We start from the raw sequence: 19,896 nt of genomic DNA, 5'->3' as shown, positions 1-19,896 counted from the left end.
AGTTCACATGTTGTCTTAATTTAAGGGAGTAGGTGATTTATTAATCCCACATGCTTTTCTTTATTTCTAACTTATTTACATGACTGTACTTATTTCCTCAGGGTCACAACAAAAGAACAAAAGTAAAAGATACCTTATCTATGTTGATTATAATTTGAAAGCTGTTCTTAATTGAGAGGACGAGGACTACTTTTCCCGCATCTAGTTAGCTAAGTTCTGAAACAATTCTAAATGTATTGTAACCTTTCCTCAGGAAGTAACTATAGCCTAATGTCTACTAATTACTTTACTTAAGCTATAATGTTAAGCCTGAGGCAATATGTATTTCCAGATCGAATTCCACATTTAAAGATATAGTTGCCATTGAAAGCCTGTAGAAGAAATGGTGGAAAGAATTTACTTTGCATAATTTCCTCCTCAAAATAGGTCCAACCTTTGCTGTAGGAGTTGATGAAGAACTCAGAAGGAAAGATATATTCATCTAACCTTTAACTGAGACATTTGAGTGAGACCTTGTGAGTAGCAAGCAGCTACTTGGGATGCTCCATCAGCATGCTCATTGATTTGCAAGGAAAGAACATGATGGAACTGAACCCTTGCCATTTGTATTAAACTAAAACTGTGTAAATGTGTAGGATGACAAAGAACTTTGCTCACTTAGCCATGGACAGTGATTCGAGTGCATAATAAATATCCAGTTGAACAATTCAAAAAAGAACGAAACATTCTGGCATTCCTGAGAGAGTAGGAACTGCAGATGCTGGAGAATCCGAGATAACAAGGTGTAGAGCTGGATGAACACAGCCTCAACCTCTCCACCCCTCTCACCCAATCTAACCTCTCCCCTGCAGAACATGCAGCCCTCCGCTCCCTCCACCGCAATCCCAACCTCACCATAAAACCCACAGACAAGGGAGGCGCAGTTGTAGTGTGGCACACTGACTTCAACATCGCTGAGGCCAGACGCCAACTCTCCGACACCTCCTCCTACCACTCTGGATCATGACCCCACCCCCGAGCACCAAACCATCATCTCCCAAACTGCCCACAACCTCATTACCTCAGGAGACCTCCCACCCACAGCCTCCAACCTCATTGTTCCCCAACACCCTACCACCCGCTTCTATCTCCTTCCCAAAATCCACAAACCCGCCTGCCCTGGTCGACCCATTGCTCCGCCTGCTCCTGCCCCACTGAAATCATCTCTACATGTCTGGACACCATTTTCTCCCCCTTGGTTAAGGAACTCCCCACCTCCATCCGTGGCACCACCCACGCCCTCCACCTCCTCCAGAATTTCCAATTCCGTGGTCCCCAACACCTCATTTTCACCATGGACGCCCAGTTCCTATGCACCTGCGTTCCCCATGCAGATTGCCTAAAGGCCCTACGCTTCTTAATGTCCTGCAGGCCTGACCAGTCCACCTCCACCAACACCCTCATCCGCCTAGCCGAACTCATCTTCACCCTCAACAGCTTCTTTTTTGATTCCTCCCACTTCTTACAGACAAAGGGGGTGGCCATGGGTACCCGCATGGGCCCAAGCTATGCCTGCCTCTTTGTGGGTTACATGGAACAATCCTTCTTCTGTAGCTACACTGGCCCTAAACCGCACCTCTTCCTCCATTACATTGATGACTGCATCGGTGCTGCCTCGTGCTCCCAAGAGGAGCTCAAACAGTTTATTCACTTCACCAACACCTTGCACCCCAATCTCATGTTCACCTGGCCCATCTCCAACACATCCCTCACCTACCTCTGTCTCCATCTCGGGCAACCAGCTAGAAACAGATATCCATTTCAAGTCCACCGACTCCAACAGCTACCTAGAGTACCCCTCCTCCCACCCACCCTCCTGCTAAAATTCCATCCCCTATTCCCAAGTCCTTTGACGCTGCTGCATCTGCTCCCAGGATGAGGAATTCCACTCCTGTATATCCCAGATGTCCTCGTTCTTCAGGGTCCACAGCTTCACCCCAAGCAGAGGTTGAGAACGCCCTCGACCATGTCCCCAGCATTTCCCGCAATTCATTCCTCACACCCCATCCCAGGCCCCAAGAAGACTTTCCACATCAAGCAGATGTTCACCTGCATATCTGCTAATGTGGTATGCTGCATCTGCTGTACCCGGTGTGGCCTCCTCTACATCGGGAAAACCAAGCAGAGGCTTGGGGACCACTTTGCAGAACTATTACGCTCGGTTCGCAATAAACAACTGCACCTCCCAGTCATGAACCATTTCAACTCCCCCTCCCAATCCTTAGACAACATGTCCATCCTGGGCCTCCTGCAGTGCCACAACGATGCCCCCCGAAGGTTTAAGGAACAGCAACTCATAATCCGCTTGGGAACCCTGCATCCCAATGGTATCAATGTGGATTTCACAAGCTTCAAAATCTCCCCACCCCCCACTCCATCCCAAAACCAGCCCAGCCTGTCCCCACCTCCCCAATCTGTTCTTCCTCTCACCTATCCCCTCCTCCCACCTCAAGCCGTACCTCCATTTCCTACCTTCTAGCTTCATCATGCCCTCTTGACCTGTCCATCCTCCCTGGACTGATCTATCACCCCCCCCATTTCCCCACCTATACTCTCCTCTACAGGCTCCATCCCCGCCCCTTTAACTTGTCTGTCTCCTCTCCACCTATCTTCTCATCCACCCATCTTCGATCCGCCTCCCCCTCTCTCCCTATTTATTTCAGAACACTCTCCCCATCCCCCTTTTCTGATGAAGGGTCTAGGCCCAAAAGTCAGCCTTTGTGCTCCTGAGATGCTGCTTGGCCTGCTGTGTTCATCCAGCTCCACAATTTGTTATCTTGGATTCTCCAGCATCTGCAGTTCCCATTATCTTTGAGGCCAAGCAGCATCATAGGAGTAAGAAAGCTGATGTTTCAGGCCTAGATTGAAATGGAGGAGGGGAAGGGGGTTCTGAAATATATAGGGACAGAGTGGGAGGCGGATAGAAGATGAATAGAGGAGAAGATAGGTGGAGAGGAGATAGACTGGTCAAAGAGGCGGTGATGGAGACAGTAAAGATGAGTGTAGGTGGGGTGGTAGGGAGGAGATAGGTCAGTCCAGGGAGAACAGACAAGTCAAGGGGGCAGGACGAGGTTAGTAGATAGGAGATGGGGGTTGGGCTTGAGGTGAGAGGAGGGGATAGGTGGGAGTAAGGTCAGATTAGGGAGGCTTCTCAATATTTTGTAAGTTCCAATAAGATCCATGTGAACTCAGTAAGCTGAAACTCCAAACTGATATGTTCTGTACTATTAGAGATATTGTGTTTTGGATTAGATATAAAACTAATGTCCTGGCTATATTCTCTGTTGGTTATGGAAGACTTTCGCTCACAGCACCAGGGATCTGGGATCAATTCCAGCCATGGACAATTGTCTGTGTGAAGTTTGCACATTCTCCCTATGTTTGCTTGGCTTTCATCCGGATGCTGCAGTTTCCTCCCACAATCCAAAGATGTGCTGGTTAGATGGATTGGCCATGGTATTTGTGTGATTATGGGGATACAGGGGATTCTGGTTCTGGGAGGAAAGCTCTTCAGAGCATCACTGTACAATTGATGGGCCAAATGGCCCTTTTCCACACTGTGTGGGGTTTCTATGATTGATTCGATGATATCATGGCACTATTTTGAAGAACTGCAGGAGAATTATTCCAAAGACCTAATTCCGAATATCCCCAGTGTTTACGCTCAGTCAATATCAACAAAGTAGAATATCTGGTTATCATCACATTGCTGTTTGTAGGGCGGTGCTGTGTGGAAATTGTCTGTCACAATTCCTCCATTACACTTCAAATGCACTTTGTTGATTATAAAACACGTTGGCTTTTATGAAATTTGCAAAAGGTGATCACTTGAAGCAAAATGTTTCTTTTTTTAATGAGTTACAACAAGATTAAAAGGGGAGAAAAGACTCCTGTTTTCTCCCAGCCCTAGATTGATTGTGACAGGTTACATTGAGTTAGAGTTGAGAGAAAATCTAATTTGCCATTTCATTCAGTTTTCAACTATTTACATTTTGGGCTAGTGAAAAAATTTACTCAAACAGGCTTGCCCAGGTAAGCAGTGTATGGAGCAAATGACAGTGATTTAAGAGATTCAGTTTTATGTGTTTTTTTTTCTCAGAGATGGTTACTTTTGTAGATCTGGGCAATCATTTCCCGAAAAAGAGAGAGGGAGAGATCTCATAGCTCAAGCTACCTTCAGAACAGCTAGTCTTAGTCTTTCCTCCTGCTTGAAACACTCAACTAATTTGTATATCCCAGAGAGATTGTATTCATTCATATGTGAGGTAGTTATTGCTTCAAAACAGATTTTTAAAAAAAAATCACTCATTAGATGTGGGCATTGCTGATTGGAAATTGTATTTTGCTGTTTTATTTTAGAAACATTTGAAAAGTTTTGAAAGTAGTATGAAATAATAGAGATGGGCATTTTCATACCATCTTGCCACCTCCAACCCCATCCTTCCCTGGAGTCTTACTGTCAAATTTTCCACCCCTTCAGTTCAAGGTAAAAACGTATGATATAGTAACCAGTCAATATTTTTTAAAAAATAAAGACTTGTAGAAGATCCCAACTTTGCTCAAACAATCCAGCCAGGAAGAGGAAAACTAGTAATTATACCTTTAAAAAATCTTATAATAATGGCCATTGAATTTATTGCTGTTGTGGGTTCAGGCTGTTTCTCTAGCTGGATCAATAATGCATAAACTTGCATGAGTGTTTTTTTATAACTGGGGAGTCACTTAGTATGATTGAAATGATTATCCTGCTTGTTCAGAAATGCTATGTGATTGATATTTCCTGGTGCACTGACAGCAACAGGAGGAAACATAATGGGCCAAATGGCCTTCCTCTATGCTGCATGTTTCTACATAAGCAGTCAATGATATCCCAGATGTGAAGGAAGCTAGCACAAATCTCTAAACCCTGTACTGTTAACTTCTTTGGTGAGTGGGTAATTTGACAGAAGACAAAAAAATTTAAGGGCTCTGATGATTTTTGGCAGTCACTAGCAAAGCATACTTCTCAATCCAGCAGGCAGCAGGTCTTGTTAAGGTCCGCAACAGCTTGTCTGGACAATTACACATTCCTACACATTACTCTTCAAACAGATTCAAAGAAACAGTTCTTGAACTATACACTCTCTGTGTGGAATAGACATTGTACAAACAGATCCCTGACCCCTTGTTTGCAAATAAGGCCAGCTGCTCCTCATTCTGGTTACATAATTGACATCATCCTTTAACCTAATGAAACTGACAATAATAACAACTTGGAAGTTACGAAAAGTTACAGACCTTAGGAAGAAGCAACGTTTGAAGATAAAAAAAACTCTCGTGATAACCCAAACTGTGCAACAATAGCACAAGAATCCAGTAATCCAATTGCCTACAACTGAATGCCTCTGCTTCAGTAATTTTGAAAGATGATTCTGTCTCAGTTTCTCTGCTGGACAAGACGTTGTCATTACTTATTAATTAGCATTGGGGTCATAATTGCGTCATCAGACCCCAATTGTCACCACAAGTGAGGAAGGACTAGGAGAAATGAACTTACACTGAGTTACTTGAGCTTGGATTGCTTTGCTGCTGGAGGTAATTAAAACTGTTCCATCTTCTAAGGAATGTGCCAATAAATATTTGAAACAGTGGAAGGTATAAGGCCATGGAGAGAGAATTGGCCAGTGTAAGTTATTTTCATTGCTCTAGCAAAGAGTTAGCGGGCATAATGGAGTGAATGCTTTGATGCTTTTATGTCAGAATTTGTAGTTGTAAAAGATGGAGTTAAGCCATCTCGCATCAGGTACAAAATAATGGTATAGCTGCAATTGGATCCTGGAATCCAGTAGACTACCACAATTTTCTACCATGATTTATTGACTTTATTGCTTTTTTACTGAAAGTGGGAAGTGAGCACCCTTTTTATGGAGTGTCTCAAAATGATTTGGAAAATAAAGTGTAATGAAAGCTTTCATTCATTCACTACTTTTCATCTAGAAGGACAAGGGCAGCAGATATGTGGGAACACCACCACGTACAAGTTCACTTCCAAGCCACTCACAATCCTGACTTGGAAATATATCACCATTCATTCACTGCTGCTGGGTTAATATCCTGGAATTCCCTCCTTAATGGCATTGTAGGTCAAACCACAGCAGGTGGACTACAGTGGTTCAAGAAGACAGCTCACCATCGCCTTCTGAAGGGCAACTAGGAATGGACATTATATGCTGGCCAGCCAGCGATGTCCACATCCCACAAAAAATGAATTTAAGAAACATTTTTTACAAAGTATTTAACTGTTCATCTATTCAGGTACGTAGTGACTACTCATGCCTCATTAATTTGAGAGGAGGCAGTATTATTGGGGTTTCACTTTATTTGAACATCACCTCCAATTTTACTGAGATTGAGCAGAATGATTAGTAGTATATCTTAGGAATATGATGCAGTCCTTCACTTTTCTAGATCCCAGTGTACAACCAGATGTGTGAAGATCCTTGAATCCTGCCTAAAATTTATCAGATATACCTTTAGGACACAACCACATTCGTATGTTTAATGTTAAGGAAGAGTATGGTGAAGCATATTTTTTGTTGTGCATTTGAGATTCTTTGTAATCACCACAAAAATGCCACAGCTTATTATCAACTAAAAAAACTCCCTCCCCAGTTCCAAACAATTTCTCTCCACCACAGTGGACTGAAAATAGCAGAGAACCCATTTGGTATCTGCATGTCACTAGCTGCATTCAAATAAAGTTTCAACCTAAAAGTGTTTTGAGCTGCCCAAGGCCTGGCTTCTGATGAGGATCTCTGTCTCTTGGATGAAATCACTGTCACTTTGGGTATATGTTTAGAATCGTGCCCTTCACCATCCTTAATAGCATCTTGTTGTCGATAACTTTACACTCGAAGAAAGTAGTTTTGGTGTTAAATGTTTTGTCATCATTGCTCAGATATGCATTACTTTTCCTTTAATCACAATCTTCCTCCTTATTTTTCTATTCATTATTCAGCCTTTTTTCAAATTTCTAAGCAACATTTTACTTTTCCATGCAGTTTGATATAACCAGAAACCTTTTGTTCCATAGTGATGTAAAAAAATCTTCTATATATAACAATTAATAACTCGATTATTTCATGTCTCTTCATACGGTAAATCCAATTAGCAACCCCCTTCTCAATTTTATAAGGCTTCACTGTTTATTTTCAGGAAGTAATCAATGCTCCCTGATGAGATAGAAGGCTGGAGCTTTGCATTTTTGATCTGCTAATTGATCGAACTTCTGGAGTTTAGTGAAGAATCATGTATAGATTGTGTTTTATCTGCATCCATCCAGCCACTTTAATACCTTTCCAATTTCCTGCTGATTATGATTGCCCATATTTGAGTAGATGTAATCCAAATATACTTACTTGTACAACAGGAAAATACCTCTCAACATATTTTCTATCACTTGCACCATACTGCTTGGAATCCATCTTGCCATGTCTACAGGTAGAACTGATTGAACATTTGATGCTTGGAAAAATGTGCAATGAGTTGCAGGGTTATAGATGTCACATTATTTAAACATAATTCTTATTCAATGCTTGACCAAAAGGGCCATTGACAATTTTGATTTATAACTGGCCGCTGTGATCTGCTGTTTCAAATTTCAGTTACATGGAAATCCCTGGCGGAGGCCCAGGAATCCAGCAAGGATACATAAAAACTATGCGATCTGTAAATTCATTCAAGCTTCATCCTTAAGAGTCCATGTGTAAAGCTGTCTCAATTCAACAGAAACAGTTTGGACCATATAATTGAATATATCACATACTTCCACCAGGATAGCTATTCAGGCACGATTTAAACAAATAATAGAAAAGGTTTAAGGAGCTGAATGGCCTTTCCTGTTCCTGTGTTCCTATGTAACCTGGAATGATTGAAAAAAATGTAGCTAGAACCCTTTATGTTCAGAACATGTGTAGGCTTTGATATATTGTCCCTAATCTTGTTGAATGTGCTTGAATTGCTAACTTCAGAACATATTTTCAAGATATTTGCCAAGCAAGCCGTTTTATCATTTTACTCAGACTGCAGAGACAAATAACAAAAGTAAATGCGTGAGGCTTCTCAGAGGATGTGACAGAAAACTGAAAAACCCACAAAAATCACACTAATAAATGAGATCATTAACCACTGATGTTGCGACAACAGAATTCCATTGACTGATTGCAGTTGTTTTAAATAGAAATTTTATAAGAACATTTATTACCAAATAAATCAGCATCAAAGTGCTGTGTGCACAGGGCTAATGATATATCGAGTTTAGAATTCAATGATAAATTGAGCTCAGAAGAGCAAATATAAAATCTACTCCTTGAACAATAACATAATTGTGTCTTTGGGAAGAAAATTTGGATTGAATCATTCTCCTTCTGGTACACCCACTATTCATCTTCAGCATTGCTTCATACACGTTAATGATATAAACCTGTTACAAATATTTGATAAGAATGGCAAGTTAAAAAGGTTAGAGCAGTCATCTTCGCTCTCATCAATATCCAGGCATATAATCAGATGCTGTGAGTGGTTTCTCAACAAACAGATATTGCTTTTAGCGAGAGAAAGAAGCAATTTGTTACTCAGAAATTGAGTGCACTATCAAATACAACTTTTTAAAAATGATATAGGAGAAAACTTTAGCTTTCTTGAAACAATTCATTCATGCGATGTAGATGGCAATATATGGGCCTATATTTATCACCCTCCTTAATGGTCCTTGAACTAACTGTCCATGCCAGATGATAGTTAAGAAACAACCAAATTTCAATGGATCTGGAGTCACGTGTAGGCCAGACCAGAAGTGGATGATGGGTTTCCTTCCCTAAAGGGCACTAGTGAGTTTTAGCATCAATCAGCAGTGGAAATAGTAATATCCTCACTCTGTCTGCTTGACCCTTCTCTCCGTCTAACCTCCCACACCCTCCCCTACTACACTGAAACTGATAACATTCTCCCCCTACAAATGGCACCCACTCCCACCTGTCATAACCTATATCTCTTACCAAACCACACTGGCCTGATATAACACAGTCCATCTCTGGGCCCAATAATCACACCTCCCCCAAACCCCGACCTGATTAAATCCCTGCTCCACCCCATTTCCCATGTTATTTAGTCAAAATTTGAGGATTCTCATCCTTTGATGCCATGACTGTTCACCTTTAACTTGTAGTTGTCTGGAAATATTATTTTCACTTCCACACTCTGCTATCCCTCCAGACAGCAGAGGAACTCACTGAGACTTTATGTTGCATTACTGCTGAAAGGCTGCTTTTCATACAGAGACAGGCATCTTGGGCATCAGAGCAAGGTGCATCTCAGTGGTGTTCACTTGCTTTCTCAGCGTTTCCTCACTTTGTGTCAACTTGGATACTCACAGCACCTCTTACGAGCATTATGTTCCCTTGATGTTGTACATACTGTCGCTTCATTCAGAACATACAGACTCACTGTACTTCTATCTTGCCTTATAGAATTGAGGAACCTAAGGGTTCAAGTACATAATTCCTTGAAGCTTACATTGCATATAGAGAAGGTAGTTTTGAAAGTGTTTAGCATGCTTGTTTTCATTGGTTTGATCTTTGAGTATATAATTGGGAAACAATGTTGAGGTTATACAGGACATTGGTGAGCCTTCTTCCAGAATACTGTGCCCATTTCTGGTTGCCCATTTAAAGGAAGGATATTATTGAGCTTCAGATGGTTCAGAAGAGATTTACCAGGATGTTGCTGGATATGGAACATTTGAGTGGTAAAGAAAAGCTGGACAGACTGGGACTTTTGTCACTGGAACATAGGAGGTTGAGAGGCAACTTTGTAGAAGTTTATAAAATAATGATGGGTACAGATAGGGTTAATTGTAGTTGGCTTTTCCTTAATGTGGGGGATTTCAAGACAAGGATGCACATTTTAAAGGTGAAGGGAGAGAGATTTATAAAAGACACGTGAGGCAAATATTTTACACAGCGGGTGGTTTGTATGTGGAATGAATTTCCTGAGAAAGTGTCGGATGTGGCTACAATTACAATGTTTCAAAGACATTGGATAACTACATCAATAGGAAAGGTTTGGAGAGATATAGAACATAGAACACAGAACACAGAACAGTACAGCACAGTACAGGCCCTTCAGCCCACGAGGTTGCACCAAGCTTTTACCATAATCCTAAGGACTACCTAACCTCCATCCCTACCTTATAATAACATCCATATGCCTGCCTAATAGCCACCTAAATGCGCCAATGAGACCAACTCCACTACCCTCTCTGGCAATGCATTCCATGCCCCTACCACTCTCTGAGTAAAGAACCTACCTCTGATGTCCCCCCTGTATCTACATCCACTCACTTTAACACTATGCCTCCTTGTAATAGCTACCTCCACCATAGGAAAAAGTCTCTGGCTGTTTACTCTATCTATACCTCTGACCATTTTGTACACCTCCATCAAGTCACCTCTCATCCTTCGTCATTCTAAAGAGAAAAACGGTAGCTCTCTCAGCCTTTCCTCGTTTGACCTTTCCTCCATTCCAGGCATTATCCTGGTAAATCTCCTATGTACCTTTTCCAAAGCCTCCACTTCATTCCCAGAGTGAGGCAACCAGAACTGGACACAATACTCCAGAGGTGGCCAAACCAGGCTTTTGTATAGCTGGAGCACAACTCCACAGCCCTTGAACTCAACCCCTCTATTAATGAAAGCTGACACACCATACGTTTTCTTAACAACTCTATCCACCTGGGTGGCAGCTTTCATGGAACTATGAACATGAACCCCAAGATGCCTCTGCTCCTCCACACTGCTGTTAACCCTGTATTCTGCTTTCAAGTTTGTCTTTCCAAAATGAATCAGCTCACACCTGTCAGGGTTAAACTCCATCTGCCACTTCTCAGCCCAGCTATGCATTCTATCAAGATAATAAAATGTGGGGCTGGATGAACACAGCAGGCCAAGCAGCATCTCAGGAGCACAAAAGCTGACGTTTCGGGCCTAGACCCTTCATCAGATGAAGGGTCTAGGCCCGAAACGTCAGCTTTTGTGCTCCTGAGATGCTGCTTGGCCTGCTGTGTTCATCCAGCCCCACATTTTATTATCTTGGAATCTCCAGCATCTGCAGTTCCCATTATCTCTGATGCATTCTATCAATGTCCCTTTGTAACCTAGAACAGCCCTCAGCATTGTCCACAACTCGACCCACATTTGTATCATCCACGATCTTACTAATCCATCTTTACACTCCTTCATCCAAATCATTTACAAAAATCACAAATAGAAGAGGACCCAGAGCAGATCCTTGTGGTACACCAATCGTAACTGAGCACCATGTTGAATATTTTCCGTCCACTACTACCCTTTATCTTCTAAGGGTCAGCCAATTCTGAATCCAATCTGCCACATTTTCCTCTATCCCATGTTTCCCTACCTTCTGCATGAGCCTACCATGGGGAACCTTATCAAACGCCTTACTTAAATCCATGTATACCACATCCACTGCTGTACCTTCATCCACGTGTTTGATCACCTCTTCAAATAATTTGTTTCTTTGTTTGTTTTTTTTTTACCTCACAAACCTTATTGGATTCTTTGAATGTGCCAGGAGCAGGCAGATGGGACTCGTTTAGTTTGGAATAACATTCAGCATGATCTGGTTGGACCGAAGGGTATGTTACTGTGCTGCATGACAATGACACAAAGCCAGGCAGCTTCTCATGGTTTCAAGATGAAGGAGTTGACATGTAGGTGTACGGCACTGTGTTACACCAATCATACACCTCCAACCGCACACCAGCAGGTTATCTGGCAAACACATTGCATATGCTACAACTGAATGACCATGTCTCAAAGGCATCAGGCAAATTAATGGTTACAGTCTTCAATCAGGAGTTATTGGCACACGGTTAATCAAGGACATAGTTTGATACAAATCCAGCAGACACTGTGAGCTGAACCTGGCAGTCCATGGCAGTCACCAACCTGTATGTAGAGACAGCCAGACACATGCATTCTGGTGCATACATGGTACAGATTTCATTGGTGGGCTCCACTGACCTTCAATCCACTTTGAAAAGTATCTCCAGCAAACCTGCCTAGCGCTCCTGTGTCTATTTGTGCATTTTAATGAAGTTGTTAATGGCTCACACCTTGGGTTCAACCAGGCCCAGTGCCAAGCCAAAGCCTGTTCTTTCATAGTCCTACAAAGGCCAGCGTCTGGATTACTTCTTACTATGCAGCTGTGGACATACCCCTAGAAAGTGAGCTTCAGATGTCTTGAATGATCAACCAATGCATGCCAAATAGAGTGCCACAGATCATTGTGGGAAGCTGTGCCCTGCAAAACCTCAGTTGCCAAAAGGGGACAGTGTTGGCAGAGGAGAGAAACCGTCTGAGAAGGAAGGTGAGAATGAGAACCCTCAAATAATCCAGTGAAACCCTCACAGAAACAAAGAAGACTCAGCCAGAGAGAACTTCATAGCCACCCACTTTGATGACTGAGCTGTCCAAAGACATTTTCAGTCCGTGTTATGTTTTCATTTGTACAGTTAGCTAGCTGTCAGGCATCTGCTTGCTGTATTCAACACTCCTCAGAGACTGAGATGGATTTTCATTTGTTTTATCTATGAAATAAGATGGTGAATTTTCATTTAGCTCTGGTTCTGATCTCATAACCTCTGTAAAATCTAAAGCACATGCTCAAACCTTGATTCTGACAAATGATAGTGTTACATCAACTGTGATACATTAAGCACCTCCACAGGCACACACTCCTGGACAGTTGTTTTAAAGTGATCATTGCATCAAAGACATATCAGTCAACTACTCCTTGCTGAATACTATTCAATTGTCCCAGAGCCTGAGACTGTTCGTTATGTATCTTACACCCTCACAATCCTGCAATACTGCAGAATGTAATAATCCTTCATTGTGTTTACAATGTTTGACTATCATCACTGACTAATGCAGCTACTTCAAAGTTAATTACAAATGCAGATAGACATCTCCTGTGGAACGTGCAACTTAATAATTAGATAACAGCCATCAAGCACTCCAGTAGATAGAAAAATACTGACTATTTCAACGACAATCCAAAGTATAAAACCTGGTGTTCTCATACTCAAGACGATATTTGGGTTCCCCACTCAATCAGATGAGAGCGGGCAGGTGATAAAGTTAAGCGTTTTAAATTCACATTACTTAACAGGATTTTGCTGCTTTTGTTTCTGTATTTGACAATCCCTCCTGAGATTCTTGGTGACCAAGTTGAATTCCTAAATTTAATACCCGGTCTTCAGCGTGAAAATGCTGAACATACTATTTGTTGGTTACAATAATTTCCAAGATGTGAATGAGGTCAGCATCCTCATAGCTGCAAATGAGCTTGCAGTTACTCATTTCATTTTCTCCATTTTTGGTCCATCATGTTCTGTGGGCTGAAATATATCTAGTATTTTGACATCCCTGGTTTTCTAATAGGTGGAATCCTAAACCTCTACCTACATGGACAACATGCAAAAGAAAACATAACTGTAAAAACATAATCGTAAATACCTCACAATCTTAGATAACAAAGTGTGAAGCTGGATGAGCACAGCAGGCCAAGCAGCATCTCAGGAGCACAAAAGCTGATGTTTCGGGCCTAGACCCTTCATCAGAGCCTCTGATGAAGGGTCTAGGCCTGAAACGTCAGCTTTTGTGCTGCTGAGATGCTGCTTGGCCTGCTGTGTTCATCCAGCTTCTTACTTTGTTATCTTGGATTCTCCAGCATCTGCAGTTCCCATCATCTCTGCGACAATCAATAGTCTTCTTTATTTTGAAATCCCGAAAGTTTGCTGCTGAAGTCAGTAAAATTAGGAAAATCACTCTGACAGTAAAAAAAAGCGCATAACACGAAAACACTTTGATCATGTACATTAAACAAGTACGTAAATTTGGCTCATGACAATGGTCAATATAGAAATCCACAAGACCAACACTTGACTCTAAATTTTTCTTATTGTAAAGGTAAATATAAGTTGTTGCATACCAGCTGCATTTCAATTGGTCAAATTACTTGACTTTAAGCAATACACATTTTATTTTTACACTACAGTTAAAATACAGACAAATCATACAACTAAAAAAATTACCTTAATTGTAACTTTATAATAACATACCTATCAACTAATTCTAATTAACTGTTCCAATATAGTAACATCCCGTAAATAGAGGTGAATTCAGCCTCACAGTGCCAGGGACCTGGGTTTAATTCCAGCCTTGGGCAACTGTCTGTGTGGAGCTTACACATTCTCACCGTGTCTGCGTGGGTTTCTGCCAGGTGCTCCGGTTCCTCCCACAGTCCAAAGATGTGTAGGCTAGGTAGATTGGCCATGCTAAATTACCCGTAGTGTTCAGGGATGTGTGGGTTATAGGGGGATGGGTCTGGGTGGGATGCTTCAAGGGGCGGTGTGGACTTGTTGGGCTGGAGACCCTGTTTCCACACCGTAAGGAATCTAATCTAATCTAATCTAAAATAGATTGTCTTGCATGCAAATCTCACCAGCAGGAACAGAACCCCAGCTTTTAGCTGCAACAGAGAGGAATAAAAGCTTCCAAATCCAACATCAAGATTCTAGCAACTGCAGATAGCTAACACTAAAATTCCTGGTTCTATGCGAACTTGACTGCACCTTCAGACTGCTTGTTTTGTTTCAGCATTTTGAAAAAACCAAAGACTTCATAAGTTATTTATTCGTTTTAAGTAGACTGCTCAGTGCCCTCTGACTCAACTTTGCTTCATATAAAATATAACGGAATAAAATACATCTCTCAAAGACATAGCACCGCCACACTGGTCTTGGAATCCCAGGACAGAATTATTCATACTTCTGTGACACAACAGCTTCTAGGTCAGAGATAGTAGGAACTGCAGGTACTGCAAAATCTGGGATAACAAGGTGTAGAGCTGGATGAACACAGCAGGCAAACAGCATCAGAAATTTCTGAAGAAGGGTCTAGGCCCGAAACGTCAGCCTTCCTGCTCCTCGGACGCTGCTTGGCCTGCTGTGTTCATCCAGCTCTACACCTTGTTATCTCAGATTCTAGATCAGATTGTGATGAAAACTGCCTCATACTTGCATGTAGATGCAGCCTCTGGCCACTGGGTGACACTGTGAAGCATAAATACTTGTCATACTTGGCTCCTGCTGTGGAAGGAGAAGCCAAGTAAGGAGATTGTTTTGATGCTTTAAGGCAACTTATGTTAAACTCTCAAAGTTTAGAATAGATTTTAATACTATCCTACTTCTCCATTCTTCTATAAAAATATTTCTAATTCATAAAAAGAATCCACCATATTTTATGCTTTATTGCAGTTTGCCTGTCTTTTCATCACCTGTTGTCATGGTTTTCGAAATAAGAACTGACGGCGACCCCGGTATTCCAAAGAAATACCATATTTTGCCCTTCAAGCTCAATATCTTTTAAAATAACTATCCTCATGTGACACTGGTTGCCGTTTGTTGCAGATCAGTTCTGTTTTTTAGCCCTTTAACTCAATATTATTGTCAGCATGTAATTTTGGCATGACATGCAGGGATTGTGCACTGTAGATGGTATTTAATGGAGGTAAAGGGGATCTTGTCCAGTTTGCTGAATTAAATACCACTGGGATCTACTGGCCAATCAGAAACTGATAGCTCATTAATCGCTCAGCAGCACCACCACGGAACTGGTGCTTATTGCAGGATTACACTGACCTGAGGCCCAGGATTGTGAAGGGTAACATTGGTGAGTAGTGGCAGTATGAAGATTGCATGCTGAGAGTCATGAAGATAAAGTATGAGGAATGGAAACGAGAACAGGGGAGCCGCTTTCAGTAGAGTGTACATCCTCTACCATTCAATACATTCCCACTTGTTACACTGCTAAGGCTCAGACATGTTGTGAGTGCTGGATCTGCATGCAACACAGATTTTTCTTGCTTCCGATAGGACCAGAGTGCACATTCTCTGCTCTGTGCAGCAGCATGTGGTCACAGAGAAGGTAGCCAAAGCTGCACATGGTGGCAGTGGAACTGATGATGGTGGTACTGAAGGTGCAGCTGTTTGTGGTGATTGTGATGCTGATGTTGGTGGTATTACTAATGCTGGTGGTGATGACGGTGGTGGATTTGTGACCCTTTATATGTAGTTAACTTATCAATTATTGATTGTAAAATTGAGTGCCAATCATCCCATGTATGTCCTTCAGAATTCAGATTAGTAGGATACTTACACTAACTCATGTGCCAATCTCGGTTCTGTGTGTGGGTTTTGTCAGTTTTCTTTGGATTGTTGGTTGTTCCATGTTCATTGTGGAAAAACTTCGAGTTGGTTGACTTTGGTTATGAATATATATCAGTCACAATGTAGAAGGTCTGAACGTTCTCTGGTTGGAGGTTGTTCTGCTCTTGGTCTTGACGTGGTTCTTGTGTCACTTTGAATGTTGTAAATGTTGTATATTTGCACAGGTCAATGCTGCATTCCATGCAGCTGTTGCCATTCTGCTGCATCTGTCTTCTGTTTCATTATTCCCTGTTTGTAGCCTCTGTCTGCATCTTTGGAGCCAGATTTCTTACATTGGCAGATCCAGTCTCATTTTGTACAGATCTTGGAACACAGGACACCTTCATGGTAGGTAAGATAGACTACATGTGTCACATTAGTTTGCTTGCTCCTTGTGTCTGAGCAACCGTGTTGGTGCTGTGTGAGTGTTTACAGATGCTATTATCCACCTATGATGGTTTTGTAGTTTCTGCCATCTGCGATCAATGAATCAATGTTTTGACCTTTCTTTTCTTCCAGGAGGTTTTATTGGAATGTTTCAACAGGTATTAAGGCAAACGCCAACTCCATTATTCAATCTGACAATTCGGTTGCTGAAAAATCACATTAATTACCTTTCTTACAACAACTATTGACAAATTGATCTATTCATTTCTGCAGCTTTTGCCTGTGATATTAATTCTGTGCAGCCCATCATTGCCAACTGCAATCAGTATCTTCATAGCTTGTTTAACTGGTTCTGGGACTGCTTGGTCCTCAAAGAATAATTGCATCCTTTGTTTTAAACTATGAACTTGGATGGTAGATCTATCATTTTGTAGTTCCTGCGGATGAATTTTGTACCTGTCCTGTTGTTCTTCTGTGTTTTCACTTCATATTTAACTTTGTACACTTCTTCCATACTTTCAGAACTGTATTTATTGTTCCTTTCTTATTCTCTGCTTGAAACTTGATGTAGGGTTTAATCAGTATTCCTGAATTTTACAGATGCATTATTCCTGAATTTTAAAAATTAAAAAAAAGTTTTAATCGCTCTATGCCTATGTTCAGCATAGAAATGATTCCTGACAGTCATTCATGTTTCAAATTATGTCTAGATATTTTTAGCTGACTACTTGAACTAATTTGGGCATATGTGCAGTTTGTGAAGAAATGTTATTTACTTCTCTAATTTGTACTGTGGGAACTTCTAGTATTGTATGTTTACTGCTCCTTTTGACTGTACAGTTGTAAGGCTGGTTTCTTTTTTGTTCATTTTTACTTTTAAGCCCAGCACATATATTAATATTCTTACGAATTCCACTGTACACAAACAAGGATATGTGGGTTCTGTTTATTTGAAGATCTCTTGTGGATTTACTTACAGCTAAACAAATACATAGAGAAGAGTATAATCTCCAGACACAGGCTGTATCTCGAGTGCTATATTAGTGCGGTGCCCATAAGACAGAGAGTGTTCAGTTAATGTTGACTTTAGGGCCTCTTCTTAAAGCTGATGCTATTTTGCCAGTAGTAGATGGGCCCTTTGCTGCATAAAGACTGGCCTGAGATCATGTGATAATATCTAGGTATTTGGTTTATTTATGTGCTGATCTCTTAACTTTACTCCAAATTTAAAATAGCAGTTGCTGAACGGTAAGGCACTAAATATTGCATCCGTGATTTCAGCAGACCTGTTAGCCACATTTTCCAGTAGTGTAGTGATGCCAATCTCAATATTGAGTATCTTGATGTTATGTCTGACATAAAACTAATTTTGGAGTTCTTTGTGAGTTTTTTTTTATTAGTAGCTTTTAACAATCCTTTGATCTTTGAGCATTCTGTGATATTCATGAAGGACTTGATGTCAAAAATGAAATCTGACTTCTAAATAATAATATTGCAACCTTTTGCATGAATACAAATGGATTTAAAAGAAAAACTCAAAGGACAGACATAACTAATTCAAAATATATTCAAAATAAATAGCCAGAATATCATGGTCAGAATTCGCATGAGTTTCCAATAACTTCAAAATGGGCAAAAGATTCTACAACATGCAAATTCAATTACATCATGAATTCAAGTTAAAATGCTTCCAATGGATTAAGTTTGTTAAAGCAGTGGAGTAATACAGCTGAGGAAGCTCACAGCACAGCTAAGTGGGGTCAGGGCTAGCATAGCCATTCCCAATGAGGGCAGAAGATGTCAATTGCAAGAACAGCGAGGAAAGATCTTCCATCGGAGGTAGCATTTGCTTATATTTAGTGTTAAAATGTAGCGTTATCTCTGAATTCACTTGGTAGTCTGAACATTAAAATTGGATAATTGAGGAACATTTAATCGTAGATGAGGATTTTGCATTTAAATATTTTGCTTTGATTTGCAATCTATTCGGTTAGTTCAAATAGGATGGAATTTTGTCAACTGCAGTTGTATATTTGGATCATCATTCTGTTTGAAACTGCAGTATCTGCTTGAAAGGTTATGTATGTGACTGTTTAGGATTTTTGGCACAGCGTCAGATGCATTCTTACTCTAATTATACCTGCATGATCTACAATTTCATGTTAACTATTAGTCTTGCAGCTTGCAAAATACAATGAAAATTTCAGAGATACATGCACATGATACACAAAAGTGAATTTTTTATTGCAAACTTGGCTTGTGTTCTCTTTTTCAAAGAAGCTGATCATGTTGTTTAAAATATTAGAAAAATTGAATAATTTCAGCATGGAGAAGGGATTTTAAATCCTTCTCAGGAGCTGACTATGAGAGAGGGTACATTGCCTTCCCTCCACCACTGGAATTTTATAAGCAGCATAGGTGCTGGGCAGGCTGTCCATTAGACTTAGAGTGTTCAAGTAATGTTGACTTAAAGGCCTCTTCCTGACGCTGCTGGCATCTTATCAAAAGTAGATGGGCCCTTTTCCACACATAAAGACATTACTCACTAAAACCTGGCAGCTTCATTCCTGGCTGTCCAGCAGCAAATGCCACTTCCTATGGAAGATCTTTCCTCACTGTTCTTGCAATTGACATCTTCTGCCCTCATTGGGAATGGCTGTGCTAGCCCTGACCCCACTTAGCTGTGCTGTGAGCTTCCTCAGCTGTATTACTCCACTGCTTTAACAAACTTAATCCATTGGAAGCATTTTAACTTGAATTCATGAAGTAATTGAATGTGCGTGTTGTAGAATCTTTGACCATGATATTCTGACTATTTATTAAAATGTTTGAAAATAATGGATGGTGCAAAAATAGGAGCTTGGAAATTACTGGGCTAGATTCTCTTCCTTGAATAGCAGTGAATGCTGGGAAATTTATCACTGTTGAGGAATAGAACATAGAACATTGAACATTACAGCACAGTACAGGCCCTTCGGCCCTCGACGTTGTGCCGACCTGTCATACCAATCTGAAGCCCATCTAACCCACATTATTCCATGTACGTCCTTATGCTTGTCCAATGACGACTTAAATGTACTTAAAGTTGGAATGCAATGGCACAACCTCTGACACTCTCACTTATACTGAAATCTGGAAAC

The 19,896-nt window shown here is 41.0% G+C and overlaps 1 protein-coding gene across 1 annotated transcript in view; it reads left to right on the top strand.

The window, feature by feature from the left end:
* The window catches only part of frem1b (Fras1 related extracellular matrix 1b), a 254,064-nt gene that overhangs the window by 57 nt on the left and 234,111 nt on the right, over nucleotides 1–19,896 (top strand). The window lies entirely within an intron of this gene.

The sequence above is a fragment of the Stegostoma tigrinum genome, chromosome 8 (genome assembly GCF_030684315.1).
Source record: "Stegostoma tigrinum isolate sSteTig4 chromosome 8, sSteTig4.hap1, whole genome shotgun sequence".
NCBI classification, from domain to species: Eukaryota; Metazoa; Chordata; class Chondrichthyes; order Orectolobiformes; family Stegostomatidae; genus Stegostoma; species Stegostoma tigrinum.
Note: the sequence above shows the minus strand (reverse complement) of the source record. Positions and strands in the feature narration are given on the sequence as shown.